Raw genomic sequence first — 19,495 nt, forward strand, 5'->3', positions numbered from 1 at the left:
TCACCAGGAAAAGCCCAGTAAACAAGGATGAGGATTTTATGCAGATTTAAGCCTTTGCCTCCTGCATTGATAAGAATGTTTAGAAATTGAATCATCTTCCCTTTAGGGCAGAGTGAGGGACACACCTTTGCAAATGGAGATTTCCCTTATAACTGTAAACACCTCCTATAAAGGACAACTTCACAGCTTCTCCCTCATCTGCAGTTTCCCCAAAATAACTAGCTTAGAAGAGTCAGTACACCAGAGAGGCGTAGTTTGGGGTGGGGGATGTGGATGGTGGCTCAGACCAAGGAACTCCTAGCGCCACCCCCCCCCACACCTTTTAAAAAAGATTTTATTTATTTATTTGACAGGGACACAGGGAGAGAGAGAATACAAGCAGGAGGTCTGGGAGAGGGAGAAGTGGACTCCCTGCCGAGCAGGGAGCCCAACGCGGGGCTCAATCTCAGGACCCTGGGATCATAACCCGAGCCAAAGGCAGATGCTTAATGACTGAGCCACCCAGGTACCCCAGAAACTCGTAGCCTTGATACAATGATGCTGGAGACATACACTGTTCTTGTCCAGGTGGCATAGTTTCCTTGCTTCTTCCAATATTGGAAGTTCTCTCTTTGGCATAGAACCCTCTTCATGGGGCCCGGATGGATGACTTCTTATCAGGAATGTGATTGCTATGAAGTCTGGGTAGAGTGAACCGTACCTCTGACTGTAAGTTTTAGTCTGGCGGTGAACATTCGACCCATGTCAGGATAGTATGAATCCTTCCTAGTGCTTTTCTGCCAGCACTATTAAGAAATTATCCAGTTAGAATTGCTAAGGAGTTATTTGTGATTAAGGGGACACAGCAGCCATTCTGTACAACATAGGAGTATTTCCTGATCTACAAGCTCAATCCAAGTGCTCACAAGTCGTAAATTCTAAGCTCTGGTGGTAAAAGGAAATTGCCCTTTCCCAGAGCCCTTCCCAGAGCTGAGTCTGGGAGTGGAATTGTTCTACATGAAAAAATGGGAAGAATCTGTTTTGTTTTTGCTTTTCTTAATTAATGCCTGTTAAACTAAACTTTCTTTAAAAGGCTGTTGCCTAACAGCATCGTCTGGAGGGTACATCTGGGGGGTACTTCGGGGGAATGGAAGAGTAGAAGGGGGATGGGAGTGGAAGGAGGTAAGACAGAAGGGCAAAAGAGAAAAATCAGGGGCACCTGGGTTAAGCCTCTGTCTTCAGCTCGGGTCATGATCTCAGGGTCCTGGGATGGAGCCCCGCATTGGGCTCTCTGCTCAGCGGGGGGCCTGCTTCTCCCCCCCCCCCCCGCCTGCCTCTCTGCCTACTTGTGATCTCTGTCTGTCAAATAAATAAAATCTTAAAAAAAAGAGAGAGAGAGAGAGAGAGAGAGAGAGAGAGATCAGAGCAAGAGAAAAACACAGAAACCAGGACCTCAGTCTTGAACTTGGTGACTAAGGAGAGGCCTAAAGAAAACTGAATCTGAAAATGAAATGAAACTGAAAATGTCAGCATAATGCAAGATGGGAAGCCCATTCACAGATGAAGCCAGCTCATGAGTAAATTAGAAGCTTTTGGGGAATTCTCGGAAACCTCAGGGACTTTCCACAAATTGTGAGAAAGGGGGTTCAGGCCAGTCTTTTCTGGAATAGGGGGTGTTATTATCCTGTGAAACTTACTGGAACAGGTCAAGCTTTAAGTGGAAAGAACCCTGGCTTCAGGGTGAGAAGGACTGGCTTCCAGCACCAACTTACTCCTACGTCAAGTTGTCTAAACTTCGTGACGCGATTGCCCTCATGACAAAAGGACGGACTTGGATAAGAATACCCCGTTTAGTTTTACAACACCACAATGTGTTATTATCAACAAGCCATGGGATGCTTGTACAGAAGAGAAAATAAAGTGCAGTCCATGGGGGTACACATTTCTCAGGGGGCCAGCTCTGAGGCCTTCTTCCAATTAATCTGGAAAGATGGAGGAATAAGACCTTTCTGAATGTCCAAGATGTCCGACAGGTGCAGGAACCCGATCGGGCTGGGTAAGAGCTCCAAGTCAACAGGGCCTGTTTAAGGACATTTGCTCTCTGCCAGGCCCAGAGAAATATGACTTTGCATATATTATGTCTGCAACACTACTCTAGGGCAGGCACCGGTAGCATCCCTTTCCCAATTAATCAACCTTCCAGGTTCACACCTGCTGAGAGGCATCTGGCTGTTTTGTTAACATGACTGCATCTTCCTGTCACATGGTTAAAGACAGTTGAACTGGCAACACCAGCTTCCACACATGTTCACGCTCCATCTCCCGGGCGAGCCTCCACACATCCCCGTGGGGGGGTAGCACCAGTCTTCCTGTCCCTTTTCCATAGCTGAAGAAACTGAAGATCTTCCCGGAGAGCACAGAGAAAGATCCAGGACCCAAAGCCAGACTTTCTGATAACAAAGCAGTCTCCTGCTGGGGCACACATCAGGGTCATAGACCAACTCCATAAAATCACCCGGATGGGCGTCCAGCATCCCGAGACCAAACTGGGGGAGTTGAGAGTGACCTATGTGTCCTGAGGCTGTGAGCAAACATCACATTATTTGGATGAGGGAAACTCTCACCTGCTCACTCCTGCTCCAGAATGATCCCACGGCACATAACCAACAGCGTCGGCCATACTCTTCTGCCAGGTTCCCAGATGGCACTTGAGTTCTTAGGACCAGACTAGCACACTGGGAGCTAATGGCGGAACACGGTCTGCAGGAGTGTGCAAGGGAGACTCTGACAACTTGTGGGGCTCAGCAGTGCCCCAGTGTCCACACACAGCTCCACACTTGCACAGAGGGCCATCCTGGCCTCCCCTCCCAATCACCCTGTCTCCGCAGTGTCTGCCTGGGAGTGGAAATGCATAGCTTTCTACCAGGTTCCAACCGGAGGTGTGTACTGATGTTGGAACAGCTCTTGTAATGCGACCAAAGGACCCAGGTCCTTGCTGTCTCTGATGGACTCATTTCAGCTATCTGGCTTTCACAAGTTCTCAGTTCCAGGTTGCATGAACGCAGCCTAGAATGGTCTCCACGGGGGGAGGATTTAGCTCCCTGGCATTCATGGGGGTTTTCAGAAGGAACTTCCGGACCTAAGGAACCACTTGAAAAACCTGCGGGGCCACAGCACATTATGGCTTGGTTTGCATTTTTCTGAGGACTAGCGAGGTTGTGGAGGAATGGCAGCCCTTGGGCACTGTTGGCGGGAATACAAAATGGCACAGCCACTATGACAACAGTATGGGGGATCCCAGAGAAATGACAAACAGCTACCATGTGATCCAACAATCCCCCTTCTGGGTATTTGCCCAGAAGAATTTAAATCAGGATCTCAAAGAGGGACTTGCTGTACCGTGTTCACTACAGCACTATCCGCAATAGCCCAAATGTAGACACAACCTGAATATCCCTTGACAAATGAATGGATTAAAAGAACCCCCCCCCCACACACACACATGCACACTTCAGAAAGAAGGGAAACCTGCCATATGCAAGGACACGGATGAACCTGGAGGACATTCCGCTAAATGAAACAAGCCAGACACAAAAGGACAAATACCGCATGATTCCACTAATACGAGATGTCTAAGGTAGATCCATATTTTAAAAATGGCAGCAAAAATAGAACGGTGGTAGCCAGAGGCTGGAGAGAAAGAAAAATGAGGAGCTGCTAGTCAACACATATAAAATTTCATTTATGCAAGATGAATACATTCTAGAGACTCGTTATATGACCCTGTGCCTGGAGAGAACAGTACGGGATTGTACACTTGACAAGCTATTAAAAGGGTAAATATCATGTGACGTGTTCTTAGCACAATACAATTTTAAAAAGAAAAAGGAAAGGAAAACCTGCTGGGGCTAAAGACAAAGTACACTCCCTTCTCAGTCTTTCTGTTCGTCTCCTAAAAGGAAACCACCTGCTTTGTCCCAGAGCCTGCCCAGGCACGCAGGCCTTTGAAAGTTAGAACATTTTCGTTTTGGCCCCAAATGAAAAAGTAAAAATTTTCCCCAATCAAAGAAAGACCTGAGTCAGCAGAGCTAAATGGTTTATGGAGCATCATGTACGTTTGAAGAAACAGGGCTAAGATCCAGACTTACCTTGATGATGATTTAGAGTTTCAAGGACATTACTAAAAATACATCCAAGCTGGGGGAAGGGGGAGATTGTAAATGTATTTGTAGTGAGGATGGGGGGGAATCGAAACCCAAAGAAGCAAAAAGCAGACTGCTGTCAGATTCTTCTCTATTTCTAAAACTCCAGAAAAGAGTGAGAAAAACTCTAGAGTTTCATAAACGGTTTAACTACTCCACGAAAATACGAACACGGTAGGCAAGAGGGGGAGGGGGTCTCAGTACGTTGGACAATGGGGTTTGGAGTGGTTACTGTAAGACTAAAGACAAGAGGGACTGTTCACACACATTGCCGAATTTGTTTCTCAGGTGGGTCAAGGTTTTGCAAGACTGTAACAACCATGGGTATGTGATGGTTGAACAAACAAATCAGCAAACATAGGTAAGGGGAATCAGAGAAAATAGCTAGAAACAAGCAAGGACAGGAAGCCAGAATGAAGCCTCTGGTGCTTGGTAAGAGCCAGAGCTACTAGGACAACCTCGTGATTATTATTCTCATGATCATATTATTTAATACATCTACAAGTTGATACAGAAGTATAAACAGGTTGGTAGACATTTGCTGAGAATACACACAAGTATTATCGTTTTCTCTATGCTGAGCACTTCCTAGAAATGCTATCCCAGGGAAAACAAGTACACTTAGCATTCAGATCTTGGTTTCTGGCTTAGTCTGTTCAGGCAGCTCTAGTGGAATACCATATAGACCAGGTCATTTATGAGCAACAGAAATCTATCTCTCACGGTTCCTGAGGCTGGCAAATTCAAAATCCAGGTGCCAGTTGATTGTGTCCAGGAAGGGTTCACGAATGGCCATTCTTTTCTTGTGTCCTCACAGGGCAGGAGGGATGGGAAGCTACCTGGGATGTCTTGTGTAAGGGCTGCCCCCTCATGCCCTCATCACCTCCCAAAGACTTCACATCCAAATGTCACCACACCAGGCACTGGGATTTAACATATGAATTTGCAAGGGACCCAAAATATTCAGCCTATATATAACGGTATCTGAATACTGTTCTCCAATAAGAGGGACCAAGGCTCTCTACAGTAGTGGCTGATTTTAAGGCTGGGAAGGGAAAACACAAGATGAGGGTCTTGTCGTGCCAAAACAAAACAAAAAACAAACAAAAAAACAATGAAATGCTTAAAAAAAAAAGATGGGGCATGCCGAAAAGACACAAGGGTCACCCGAAAGAGACCTCAATGGCCAACCTAGAAGAAGATGAGCAACCAAATAAATAATACCATTTAGCTTTGGATCATAACCTGAGAATACAATAAATATCCACAAGTCCATACTGATACCAATACTTGATTGAACACATAAACAGGCAAAGAGGATTAAGAGCACAATCTTGACGAGTACTGAGTAATACATGGAAATGCTGAATCACGATGCTGTACTCCTGAAACTAATATAACACCGTGGGGGAACGGCCCTAGAATTAAAATAAAATTTAAAAGACTCATCAATCAGTCAATCAATCATTGGAGAAGGGAGAAGTAGTCCTTACAGAAAAATTCCAGTGAATAAATGTAGAAGGGACACGGGAGTGAAAACACCACGAATGAAATACTATAGTAATAACTGGAGTAGGCGAGACCCATGGATGAACGCTAAAGCCACGGGATGAAACACGAGGTCATATTTTTTTTAAGATTTATTTATTTATTTTAGAGAATGGGAGACAGTGTGGGGGGAGGGGCAGAGAAAGAGGGAGGGTCTTAAGCAGAGCCGGATGCAGGGCTTGAACTCAGCACTCTGAGAGCACAACGTGAGCCAAAATCAAGAGTTGGTTACTTACCCGACTGCACCCCTCAGGGGCCCCAAACACAAAGGGTATTTTAAACGGTGTATTTGCACAGCCTCAAAGTTCTTGTATTTATTAATTTGCTGTGGTGGTTTTAACATCTGTCCACAAATTCTTTGGTATTCCTCCTTCTAGGGGGAATTCATTCCCAGTTTGATTCCAGCTCCCGTGAATTTGAGCTGAATTTAGTGGCTGGTTCTAAAGACTGGCCTCCAGAAAGAGAAAATAATGATTTTAGAGTGGAGAAACCCAGCAGACACCATCTAAAGTGAGTGAGGAAGGTTAAAACCACCAGTTATAAGTCACGGTATCATATGCTTGTAATAAGAAGCCACTTTCTCTGTAACATTTTCTCCCCAAATCTGTAACTCTGGTCCAATCACGAGAAAACATGAGACAAACCTACATTGAGGATATTCTACCAAAAATACCTGAGCAGTACCCTTCAAGATGTGAACATTAAAAACAAGGAAAGATTAAGGGACTGTCAGCTGGGAGGAGACCAAGGAGGACTTACAAGCAGATGCAACATGGTATCCCGGATTGGACCCAGAAACAGGAAAAGAACATTAGTGGAAAAACTAGTCAAGTCCCAATGAAGTATTAATTTAGTTAACAGGATTATACCATGGCTATACAAGATGTTAAGATTAGGAGAAGCCAACTGAAGAACATGTAGGAACTCTCTGTAACCTTTTTGAAATCTTCTGGTCATCTAAAATTCTTTCAAAACCAATTTTTTAAAAAACACACTTAAATTAATTTAAGGGCCACCTGGCTGGCTCAGTCAGTTGAGAGTCTGACTCTTGATTTTGTCTCGGGTCATGATCTCAGGGTCATGGGATCGAGCCCCACATGGGGCTCTGTGCTCAGTGCAAAGTCTGCTTGAGATTCTCTCTTTCCCTCTGCCCATCCCCCTGCTCGCTTGCTCTCGCTAAAATAAGTAAGTCTTAAAAAAAGAAAAAATTTTAATTTAAAAACTCCAGCTATGTAAGAAATAACCCAAAGCAAAGTATGACAGAATATATATGTATGCGATGGATAAGAATATATAAAGGCAAGTTTGAGCAAAAAAAGGACACAAAGGGACAACATCACCATTCAAGAACATAAAATACAGGGTAAAATGTATTAGAGGGGAAACAACTCGGTTCAGTAATTATTGACCTCCATAACGATATAATTGCATGAAACTTGATTCAGCAAATGAAACATCTTCACAATATATAAAGGAAAAACTCTTGTAAGTGTAGACAACATTAACAGAAATATGAATGTTGATGATTTTAACACACCACATTTGGTCAAGTAGACATAACATGTGTAATTGGATAATAAAAGAAATAAGGTTGATTTACTAGATATGTCAAAGTTTTTAACCAACAGAGAACACATATTCTTTACAAAGCCCCAGGGAGAATTTTGAAAATTGATCATAATCTACAGAACAAAAAACTTTCAATGATTTCTAAGAGGAAAAGAATGCGCAGGCTACCTTATGTGGTCATGATGCAATAAAACTAGAAATTGACAAAATTTATAACAACTGCAATGAAGTTCTAAATACTTAGATATGGGGGAAAAAGAACCTAATGTTGTCCTATAAATAGTGTGCAAAGATGGTCATACAAATTTTAATTGCAGAATATTTGGATGAAAACAAAACTGAGAATATTATGAGCAAAACCTTAAAATGCAGTCCAAACTTCAGTCAGATGCAAATTATAGATTAAGTGCTTTTATTTCAAAAAAGTATAAGAAAAACTAAATGAAATGATGAATTCCATGAGGTGGAAAATGGGCCATGAAACTACAAAATGCAGGAGAAAAAAGACTGATACATCTAAAAGTCAGAAAAGAAATTAGAAAGAAGTAAACTGTAGAATCAGTATTTGAAGGGCTGGCTTTTTAAGAAAAAATGAAATCAATAAACCTTTGCTTATTCTAATCAAAAGCAAAAAGGAGGGAAGAAATGAGAAATAAAATTACCAGTAAGAAAGGGGAAGGAACCACAGGAAAAAATATAGAGAAAATCTTAAATATTCAAAGCGGCTGGCATGAAAATATACAAATAGATGAATATAACAGACAGAGCAGAGAGCCCAGAACGAAACCCAGGCACATATGGTCAATTAATTTACAACTAGGAAGCCAAGAAGATACAATGGCTTCCCAACCTCACCATCACCTGGTTATGCCAGACTCATAAAACAAATCGGGAAGCATTCCCTCCTTAAAGAGTTCATGTTAAAAGTGGTAGTTCTTCCTTAAATGTTTGACACCACAGGAGCTTGGGCAGGGGTGGGGGTGATGGTATTTCACGATGAATTAAATATCTTTAAAAGAGTCAAAACTATTCATATTTTCTATTTCTTCCTGAGTCAGTTTTGGAAAATTGTGTTTTTAAAGGCATGTGCTAATTTCATTTGAGTAATTATATTTATTAGCATAAAGTTGTGCATAATATCCCCCATCATACCCTTTTCAAAGATCTGTAGGATCTATAATGATATCACCTCTGCCATTTCTGGTTTTAATTTGTGTCTTTTCTTATTTTTCCTGAATAGTGTTTCTAGGCACTTTGTCAATTTTATTTAGTCTTTCCAAAGAATCAAGCATGGATCTTATTATTTTCTATTATTCTTCCTATTTTGTTGATTTTTTCTTTATTATTTTATCCTTTCTACTTATTTAAGTTGTAATTTATTCTCCTTTTCATAATTTCTTAAGATGGAACTTGATTTTTTTTTTTAAGAATTTATTTATTTATTTGACACAGAGATACAGTGAGAGAGGGAACACAAGCAGGGGGAGTGGGAGAGGGAGAAGCAGGCTTCCTGCTGAGCAGAGAGCCTGATGCAGGGCTCCATCCCAGGACCCTGGGATCATGACCTGAGCCGAAGGCAGACACTTAACAACTGAACCACCAAGGTGCCCCTGTGCTTTTATATATATATACATACACACATACACACACACACACACACACACACACACACGTGTGTGTGTGCATATATATAATACATATGTGTGTATATATATATAACATATATATACACACATATACGTGCGTGTGTGTATATATATGTGTGTGTGTGTATATGTGTGTATATATATAATATATATAATATATTATATATAATATATTATATACACATATATTATATACACACATATATTATACACATATATTATATATATACACACATATACACGTGTGTGTGTGTGTATATATATATATATAAAAAATATATAAAAGCACAGGGGCACCTTGGTGTGTGTATATATATGTATATACCTATGTGTGTATGGTGTGTGTATATATATGTATATACCTATGTGTGTGTATATGTATATACATATGTGTATGTGTATATACACACATGTATATATGTATATACATGTATTATACACACATGTATATACATATATATATTTTTTTCAGAGAGAGAGGGAGCAGCAGAGGGAGAGGGAGAAGCAGGTTCCCTGCTGAGGAAGGAGCCCAATGTGGGGCTCCATCCTAAGACCCTGGGATCATGACTTGTGCTGAAGGCAGAGCCACCCAGGTGCCCTTGATTTGTGGTTTTAAATCTTGCCTCTCTCTCTCTTTTTTTTTTTTTTGAAGATTTTATTTATTTATTTATTTGTCAGAGAAGAGAGGGAGAGAGAGCACAAGCAGGGAGAGCAGCAGGGAGAGCAGCAGGCAGCGGGAGAAGCAGGATCCCCACTGAGCAAGGAGCCTGATGCAGGAGTCAATCCCAGGACCCTGGGGTTATGACCTGAGCCAAAGGCAGGCACTTAACTGACTGAGCCACCCAGGCATCCCAAATCTTGCCTCTCTTCTAATATAAGCACTTAAATCTATAAATTTCCCTTGAAACACTGCTTTAGTTGCGTCCTGCAAACTTTGGTAAGTCATATTTAGAATACAATCTGCATATATTTTCTCTATCTATCTATCTATATCTTGGAATTCTTTCCTTATGTAATAACTATTAATGCTGTTGTGAATTGTTTCTTTCTTTCCTTCTTTTTTTTTTAAGATTTTTATTTATTTGAGAGAGAGAGAGAGCACAAACAGGAGGGAGAGGGAGAAGCAGGCTCCTAGCTGAGCTGGGAGGCCCATGTGGGGCTCAATCCTAGGACTCTGGGATCATGACCTGGGCCAAAGGCAGACACTTCCCGAATGAGCCACCCAAGGGCCCCGCATTCTGTGTTTCTTGGTATTAATACTGTGACACCTGGTTTCTTTTCCCTTGCATTTATCTGTTCTGTTTTCATACCCTTCGAATGTAAGTTTTCTAGGTTTCCTTGTTTTCGTTGTGCACTGAGAGAAAGGTAAGCTCTCGTTCTATGCGTGAATGGTCTTCATTTTCTCATGTTTAACCAGTTGTCAATTTACATTGTCTCCTTGTCATCCTGCTTTATTCTTTCCCCTATAGGCTCGTACATTGGTTTTTCTTTTCCTATCTTTTGTTATATGAGCTCTATATATTTCTTTATTTTCTCCAGGGGATTTTAAGATATAAATCCTACTTTTCATTCAATTACAATTTCATTTTAATTTTTTAAAAAACTGCATGCATTAGCTCTTTAATGATCAGTCTCAAGTAGGAAATAGTATCTACTACTTCTCTTCAGTTCAGAAAATTACAAGATTCCTTCTTTTCTCCCATTCCCTATTTCATGTGAAATATGAGATTCTAGAAGCTGCTTATTATGTTTTCTTCTCATTTTAAAGCCTTCTAATCTTTCAAAATCACTTACGGTAATTGCATAGTGCTTTGCAACTTTATTTTAAATTTATTAAGAATTATATATGTAAACAATTTCAGGTTTCACTTCTAGCCTTTTATTCTACTTCCTCATTACTGAGTCTGAGTTTTTAAAAATTGCTACAGTTTCTTATTACATTTGAGTTCAGCTTTGGGTAACATTTTTCTGGCTAGGTATGTGGGTTGCATACTCTGAGTATTTGCATATCTGGGAGATTTTCCCATTATTTTCACACATGAAAAGTATTTTGTCTAGGAATTTGGGGGTCAGTAAAATTTCCTCTCAAAACGCTTTATGAATTTCTCCAATGTCTTCAAACATTTAATGCCACAGAAGAGAGGTCTCAGTCCTTCCTGGTCCTTGTTTGCTCTGCAAAAGAATTTACTAGATAGGTCCCTTCATCCACTGAGCTCCCCATAATGAGCTCGTGGACTCTGCAATATAATTTTAATTGTAAGAGTTTAAATTACACTTTAACTTTGTCCTGATAACTTATCATGAGAATAAAGACAAACCTCTTTAGAACACATTTTTCCCAAAGGACAGAACAGGATTGTCATAGAAATCATGGTATAATTTAGGAAAACAAGTTTTCTGCCCTAGAGCTTGGTCATAAACAGGAGAATGCAGGAGAAAGAGGAGGGTAGCAGGGAACAGAGAACAAGGAAACATAGTGGAGATGGGAGACTACCATCGGTTGAACCACGTTCAGTCAGCCTCATGGGTTTAGTTTCAGTTAAAGGGCAGAAAATTAGATCACAATAAAATTTTGTATTTGTCTCCTATAGAAAGAGGTCTACCAATGTTCCTGGAAACATACTATCTGTGTTTCACCACTTTGTGAAAATCGTCCTTCATATTACGATTTCCTCTATGGACTTTATCTATGTTTAGGATAACAATTGTATAGTATTTCAGTATTCTGCTTCTTGGGAGTAATAATATCACCTATTGCTTCAACAGTAAATGTCATGTGTATTTATGGCAAGTAAATACATTATTATGTATCTGTGAACCCAAAAGAATACACTTATTATGGCCCCAAATATACTATACCCTATAGAACTTTTGAGATAACCTTTTGAGATAAATGATGATGGAAAGAATGCCCTTTTGTGCACTCAGCCAGAGGAACCCCCAACATACATCAAAAAGAGGGAAAAGCCAGGAAGAGGGGAAGAAATCATCTCTCTAGGTACCATGACTTTCTTACAACTTCCAGATTTCCACTGAGTCTAACTCCTGCTGGAGAAGTCCCTCTGGGCGGACACAGGTTTCAGAAAGACATGCCGTGGAACCCGGAGAGCAAATGACGTGGAGGGGGAGAGAAGTGTCACAGTGTACACCCAGCTGGTCTGGATTATCCAGCCTCCAAGGTGTATCTGCCGGCTGCCCCGGGTTCCCCTTATAAATCACCTCCCTGCTGAACATCAGACCCGACTGAGGGCTGATTCATTGGCTGAATGCTGCTACCTGGCTCCGGCAGAAGCCTGTGTCTCTGTCCTGCAATAGTCATCACGCTTTAAGCAACCTTCACATTTTTGAACAGTGACATAGTGTCCTCAGCTGAAGAAAGAGGAAGTCTGCAGTCCGTTTCCGGCAGCTCGCAGGGAGCTGTTTTCCTCTCCTTGACATTAGCAAGGTTTGTCAGCTTGTTAATCTTTAAGGGGATTTGGGGTTGAATTTGGGGGTGGGGCGGTGGGGCTTGGGTGGATCATACAGTCAGAGCTCTTCAAAATGGTTTATGTGAGAGGAAAACCACAAACTCTTAGATATGTAAGCACTGTAATAATAGTCTCTACCTTTTTTCCTGATGACTTCCAAGTCTGTTTCCATAATTCTGAGGTAGCAGAAGCAATCAATAACTATAATATAAATTACATGTGGATTGAGCATTCAAGCATTACGGGGTCTGCCTTTTCCAGAAGGCCAGCGTTAACCGCCGAGGTTGGCTGGGACCCATTTTCTTCCCTTTTCCATTACTTTTTCCGCCTGATGCCCAACAGGCAATTGAGATCTGGTGAGAAAAGCAGAATTCGGGAGTCGCTAGACTCACCCCCTCTCACGGAACAGCTTTATTCTGATAAACTCCCCTCCCTTGCGAAGACCACGGTCACCGTGAGATTAAACAGAGGAGGGGAGATTTCTCCCTCAGAGACTGACTCTAGCAGTCATACTTACTAATTATTCCCTGACAAATACATATTGGCCTTAGACAGAATGCTCAAGATGGGCTCCATCTGGCAAACATCACATGAGGCTTCTGTGCAGTTGGAACAATGATGGCATTGTCTTAGTATCAGATGGTCGAGACGCAGTCAGAACGACATCTGGCCCTACGGAAAGCGTGTTCAGCTTCCCTCCTTGGGGCAAAGAGAGAAATCTTCAAAGAAGTGTCCTCTGTAGATTTTTCTGGAAGAACGCTATGGTCAGAACGCCATGCCCTTTCCAACAGAGTGGTATTTAAACTGTCCTTCTGGGGCACCCAGGTGGCTCAGTCGGTTAAGTGTCTGCCTTCTGCTTGAGTTATGATCTCAGGGTCTGGGATCGAGCCCTGCTTCTGGCCCCCTGCTCAGCGGGGAGTCTGCTTCTCCCTCTGCATTCCCCCCGCCACCGCCGTTCATGCGCTCTCCCTCTCTCTCTCTCAAAATAAATACATAAAATCTTTAAAAAAATAAAAAATATACGGTTCTTCATGAAACACGCAGGTTGCCAACGTGCTCAAGGTCCCCGTGGGAACGTGAAGGGGAAGAGGAAAGATTTCTAAGTTGCATTTAAACAAGAGCCACCCAAGCTTTTATTACTTTAAATATCAGCTTCCTACCTAAGAGCCAGGCTGAAGAAACAGTTCCACTGCTTTTAGGAAAGGGGGAGGAGGGTCTGAAAACTCAGATCTATGACATGACACTTTTGCTTTATAGATCTGGTTGCATCCCATCGCCGGTCGTGGCAACCAAACCAATTGGTGGCACGGGGACGGATTTGGAGCAGAAGGGTCTGTGACTCTGTTTTGAGAAGTTTCTACAAGATTTGAAATACAGCAGAGAGAAATCATCAGCATTGGTAATAGGAATTACCAACCCTTGATGGGTCGCTTTCCACAGAGAATCCAGGCTTTGTTAACAGACCTTTACTTCCTCCAGGATTTAACATCATTTCATGTTCCTGAAGAATCACAGTTGGTCAGAAACATTTAAAAAAAAAAAAAAAGAAAAGAAAAGAAAAAAGAAAAGGGGCACCTAGGTGGCTCAGTGGGTAAAGCCTCCGCCTTCGGCTCAGGTCATGATCCCAGGGTCCTGGGATCGAGCCCCACACGAGCCCCACACCGGGCTCTCTGCTCAGCAGGGAGCCTACTCCCCACCCCCTCACCCCGCCTGCCTCTCTGCCTACTTGTGATCTCTCTGTCAAGTAAATAAATAAAATCTTTAAGAAAAAAAAAAAAGAACACACACCCTTTTTAAAACCTGTTTTTCTTCTATTTTTTTTTCATGAAATTCAAAGGTAATAGATGATTTTCTCTTGATATTTATTCTTCTAGGCTGCCTTCGGTGAACTTTTAAGAAGAGGCAGGGAGACACAACAGAATAATACACAGAAAGTTTGCCAGCAGAACTGGGTTTGGGTCTTAATTCTGCTACTTACTGTCTACATGTTTTGGGACAAGTTATCTAGCTTCTTTGTATTTAAATGTCCACATTTATAAAATAGAAACACCTAAGTGGCCTCATTCCTATGAATGTTAAATAGAAAAAACACAGAACTAGTCACAGCGGAGACCTACAAATGAGGTCTCCACTCATTCTATTTCAATTTTTTATAAACTTGAAGTTTCACTATACAAATTGCTAGTAGAACGACCTTATGGCTACATGAGGTATTCAAAAGACAACTGATTATCATTTTAATATCTGTAAGCATTGGGTGGTCTGGGGTGATGAAAGTTTGCAGGCTTCAGTCAAGTTCAAAACTGTTCAGCAGTACACCGACATAAGGTACGATCCAAGGCTACAGAAAAATCTGATGAGGTAATCAACCTAGGTTCAAGTTGCAGGTGTCCGTAAGTAGACAGAAGAATTAAGAAATGTACGAGACATGAATCTAGAGGTCTTGTGCCCCATGAAAACCTCTTTTGAGTTACAGAGCCACTGACGTGGAAAAATTATCAATACGGTATAAGGCACCACATCAAAGTCGCCGACAAGAACCCAGGCAGCATCCTGGCTCAAGTTTTTCTTTTTGCAACTCCCGAACATGCTGAAAAAGCAACCCCACATCATACATGGGTTAATATAATAGTGTCCTTACTTGGCAGAAGGAGCTGTCCTGAATGCAAGCAACTCTCACCCATCAGAAATGTCTTGTCCAGGTTCCCGTCAGTCACATGAAAGGGTGAATACCGTCCTCAGTGGTATGCCCCTTATAGTCTACCCCAAGAGTTAGAATTCAGCATTCAAATGTGGAAATAAAAGAACACACTGGTTTTTAATATTTGGTATTAAGAACTTGTTATGTTTAAGAAAGTTTGACCCTAAGACAGTTGCAGCCTGGTAACCTTGAATTAAAAATGTGAATTCCGTATTTAATTTAGACTCGTGATTTTCATTTTCAGCCTTTCTGAGTGTGTATGTTCTGTTGGAACATTTAAGGGAACTCAAAGTTCATTATGCTTATCCTTGTTTATTAGACGTCTGAGGGATGGTTTAAGTTACACAAAGTCAAATATATCGAATTCAAATACGCAATCTAAAATATTCATGGGAATTAAATTATTGAAATTTATAACTGGGACCACACATTAATCTAAAGAGCTTTAAGAGCGAATGGTGAAACTGCTAAAAGAATAAAAAGAATAATACAATTTATAAGCAGACTTTAAAAGTACTAGGATGAACTAAGGTTTTAACTTTGTAACTGTAATGTATCGAATATTAATTTTAGAAATTAAATAAATTTCTGAGGAGTGCCTTCTGTGCACACCAGCTATCCCTCAAGTTAATTCTAAAAAAAGCAACCCTTAAATTAACAACAGTGAGTCGGGAGGGTTGTTTTCTCAACAGAATGGGCTGGACTCAATAAACTATAGGCTGAAACCTTTCTCACCAATTCCCATTCACCTTGTTCTGTGGGAAAATTCTCCGTCCACACCTAGCTCTCATCTCACATGGGTTCCACAGCTTTTTCTGTCTCTGTCATAAAATAAAGATCCCAACCTTGTCTTAATTAGCACGTAACTCCAGTTCGGAGCAATTTTAAAACCCCAAATTCCATTCAATATTTAAGAATTTTCCCCTCCCTTGGCATGGCTTACTTCTGGACCGGAAGCCTGCTACTAAGGACCCTCCCATTCCTTAGCAGGTCCTCTTGGCTCCTGCAATGTTGGACCAAGGAGGGGAGAAAGGGAAAGCAGAAAGGAACTCCCATGGCTCCATTACAACATGTCTTGGTACCCTCAGGCTGCGGCAGATTCCACAAATGCAATCTTTTGATGTGGCCTTATTTGTGACTCTTCCACAGATCCTCTTCTGGGGTCTTTCAGCTGCGGTTTCTATGACTCAACTAGGGTTAGGCAGGATGGGATGCATGTAATCCAACACTGTGTTGGAGTTCTTCCCCCATTCCAGACATCTTCCTGGATGGGAACCCTTTGAAAGATGACACTAGGGCGGCTCCCTTCCATTACCCCATATCTCATCCCAAGGAAAACCCATTTTTTGGCCACCAGTGGAAATGCAAACCACCCCCCACCCCAACCATGCATTCATCTCTCTTTTCTGTCAGCTCCGTTTTCTTGGGCCTGTGTCACACGCTAGACTCTGTGTCTCCAATGTCAGAGAACATATATCTGAGTCTTCAAGGATTTTTACTTGCCTTGGAGAGCAGGGGAGACACCCTCCTCCTCTGCAAACTGACAAAATGGGGGAAGGGAAGAGTGTAATTGCCACCACTTCTCCCATTCTCTGGGAAGCGATTTCCTCCATGTCAACTTTTCTTACACCCTCAGATTGGGCGAGAGGCTAATGTTGGCATCACCAAATCCCCAATCTGTTGGTGGTCCCTGAACCTTGATTTAGGAGTGAGGATCTATGGGATTTGTTACACTTTGCTTAGCTTTGGGAATTCAAGTTCAGGAGTCTCGAGGCAATATTCTATCATTCAATTACCTTGAACAAACATGCTATGCTCATAATTTACAGTGAGAAGATGCTGTCACAGCCTAAGAGTTTAGCGTCATTAAGTAATTATTTCTCAGGTTGAGAAACGTGTGCCCTTCCGGTTCACTGGCATATTCTCAGAGATATGTATAAATGTGTCATTTTTCCCTTTAATAGTATAAGAAGCATAGGATTCCACCACAGGCTATGCACAAACACTTTCATAAGAGATTCAGAGAGCATAAGTAAGAAGGCAAACAAAGACATAAAACTTAATCATACAGCCCTGAGATGACCACTGTTAACATTTTGATACGTATTTGTGCGAAATGTTTCTCATAAGCCTGGATGCCATTGTTTTCGCTGGTTCTTTTGTAATCTACTATCAAAAGCTAAATATTATCTTACTATTTTATTTATTGTTATTGTATGTATTTCTTTGCCATTTATAAAAGGAGGTTATGCACACAATAAAATCTAACGATGCATATAGTTTTATACTAAAAAGCATAAAGTCTCCCACTGCGATCTTTCTCAACTCAAATGCTACTCCCTCGCTGTGACTACTTTTATCACTTTCTGTTTTGGATACTTCTGGTGGATCTTCCTGTCTTTAAATCAGAGGTTCTCATTTCTGACTTCATATTAAAAATTATTCGGGGAGGGGTGGGGGGAGCCTGGGTGGCTTAGTCAGTTAAGCATCCAACTCTTGATTTCGGCTCAGGTCATGATTTCAGGGTCCTCACATCAAGCCCTTTATAGGGCCCCATGCTGGGCATGGAGATTGCGTAAGATTCTCTCATGCCCTGCTTATGATCTTTCTCTCTCTCCCTCTCAACAACAGCAACAACAAGAACTACAACAACAAAAAAAAATTACTCAGCAATTATCTAAATTTCTCCATACTGGCCTTTCCCTAATATTAACCACCCTGGACTCCTGGGAGTGGGACTCATGCAATAGTATTAATTTTAATGTCCAGTAGTAATTTTGCTGCATCTTGAGAGTTGGGAATTAAGCTAAATAATATGCTTACACAAGAACTGCTTGATCTATCCATTTTAGAAACTACTCATTAATTTTCTGCTATGAGAACAGAAGATTTAGTTTGCTTACACAACCCCCGTCTTCCCCCTTCCCCATGCTTCTCACTTTGGGTAGTTGCATAATGATAAATGTTTTTCCATGGGTTGCATTTATACTTTAAGACAAATGCTGATACTTCCACGTCTGGTTCATCAGTTTTGTCTGATTTTATTATTTTTTTAAAGATGCATGTATTTATTTGAAAGAGAGAGCTGGGGGTGTTACTGAGGTACAGGGAGAGAGAGACTCAAGCAGATTTGTGCTGAGCATGAAGCCCAATGTGGGGCTCGATCCCATGACCCCAAGATCATGACCTGAGCCAAAACCAAGAGCCAGGCACCCAACTGACTATGCCACCCAGGCGCCCATGGTTCATCAATTTTAGACATTGTTTCATTATTGCTTATTACATAAGATGAGACTATTACCCTCCTTATCCTCTTTTATCTTTCCCCCGTCCTACCTACCAACTTCCATGAACTGCTTATCTGTCTGTATACTGGGGAGAGTGACAGCATTCACATTCGATTCTAGAATGGTATATATATCATTATCATTTACTTATATATAACATATATTATTATTAAATATTTACATACATTTTAAAAAAGATTTTATTTATTTATTTGACAGACAGAGACCACAAGCAGGCAGAGAGGCAGGCAGAGAGAGAGGAAGGGAAGCAGGCTCCCTGCTGAGCAGAGAGCCCAATACAGGGCTCGATCCCAGGACCCTGGAATCATGACGTGAGCAGAAGGCAGAGGCATTAACCCACTGAGCCACCCAGGTGTCCCTATATACATTTTTTTTAACAGTGACAGCATATAATAATGTTAAGAAGAGTTTTTCTCCATTACTTACTAGCTTTATAATCTTGGTCAAGTCACTTAACTTCTTTTTCCTTGGTTCTTCATCTCTAGGAAGGGGAAAATAACCCTATCCTTGGGGTTGCTGTGAAGATGATAACTCTGACCCATGGCGCAGCAAATTCTCATGATCTGTTACTTATTCTTTACTGCTTAGCCTGGTCATGTATAAGCATCACATTGTTTCCTTTACCGCTCCACCAAGATTGTCTCTGGACCACCTCGAGTAGAACACTTCTTGAATCGAGGTTAAGTGAATTTCTTTCTCTTATGCTCTAACAACAGCTTTCCTAAAATGCTCTTCTCAATTTTTGTTTCCTATTCTGACCTCAGATTTCATGTACGGTGTTCCCCTCACCTTGCCAGAAGCCTCTACGTGCCTTTCTTTTTTCTCGTTTTAAGAACATGTAGTGTGCCCCACTCTTTCTTCAAATTATTCTGGCCTTTCCATTATGTGGTCTACGCCTGCACGGAATCCGCTTTCTTCCTGGGGACACTCACCCGCCCCCTGACCTCTTGCTTCAATCTAGACCAGATGCTCTCTAGGCTTCACGGCTACCACTGGGGTCTATCAACGTTTCCTGCATTTCACCATTTCCTCCCTTTGATCTCTCTCTATTTTTGCTGGTGTAAATCCTCAAATA

Source organism: Martes martes (genome assembly GCF_963455335.1).
Source record: "Martes martes genome assembly, chromosome: 16".
NCBI lineage: Eukaryota > Metazoa > Chordata > Mammalia > Carnivora > Mustelidae > Martes > Martes martes.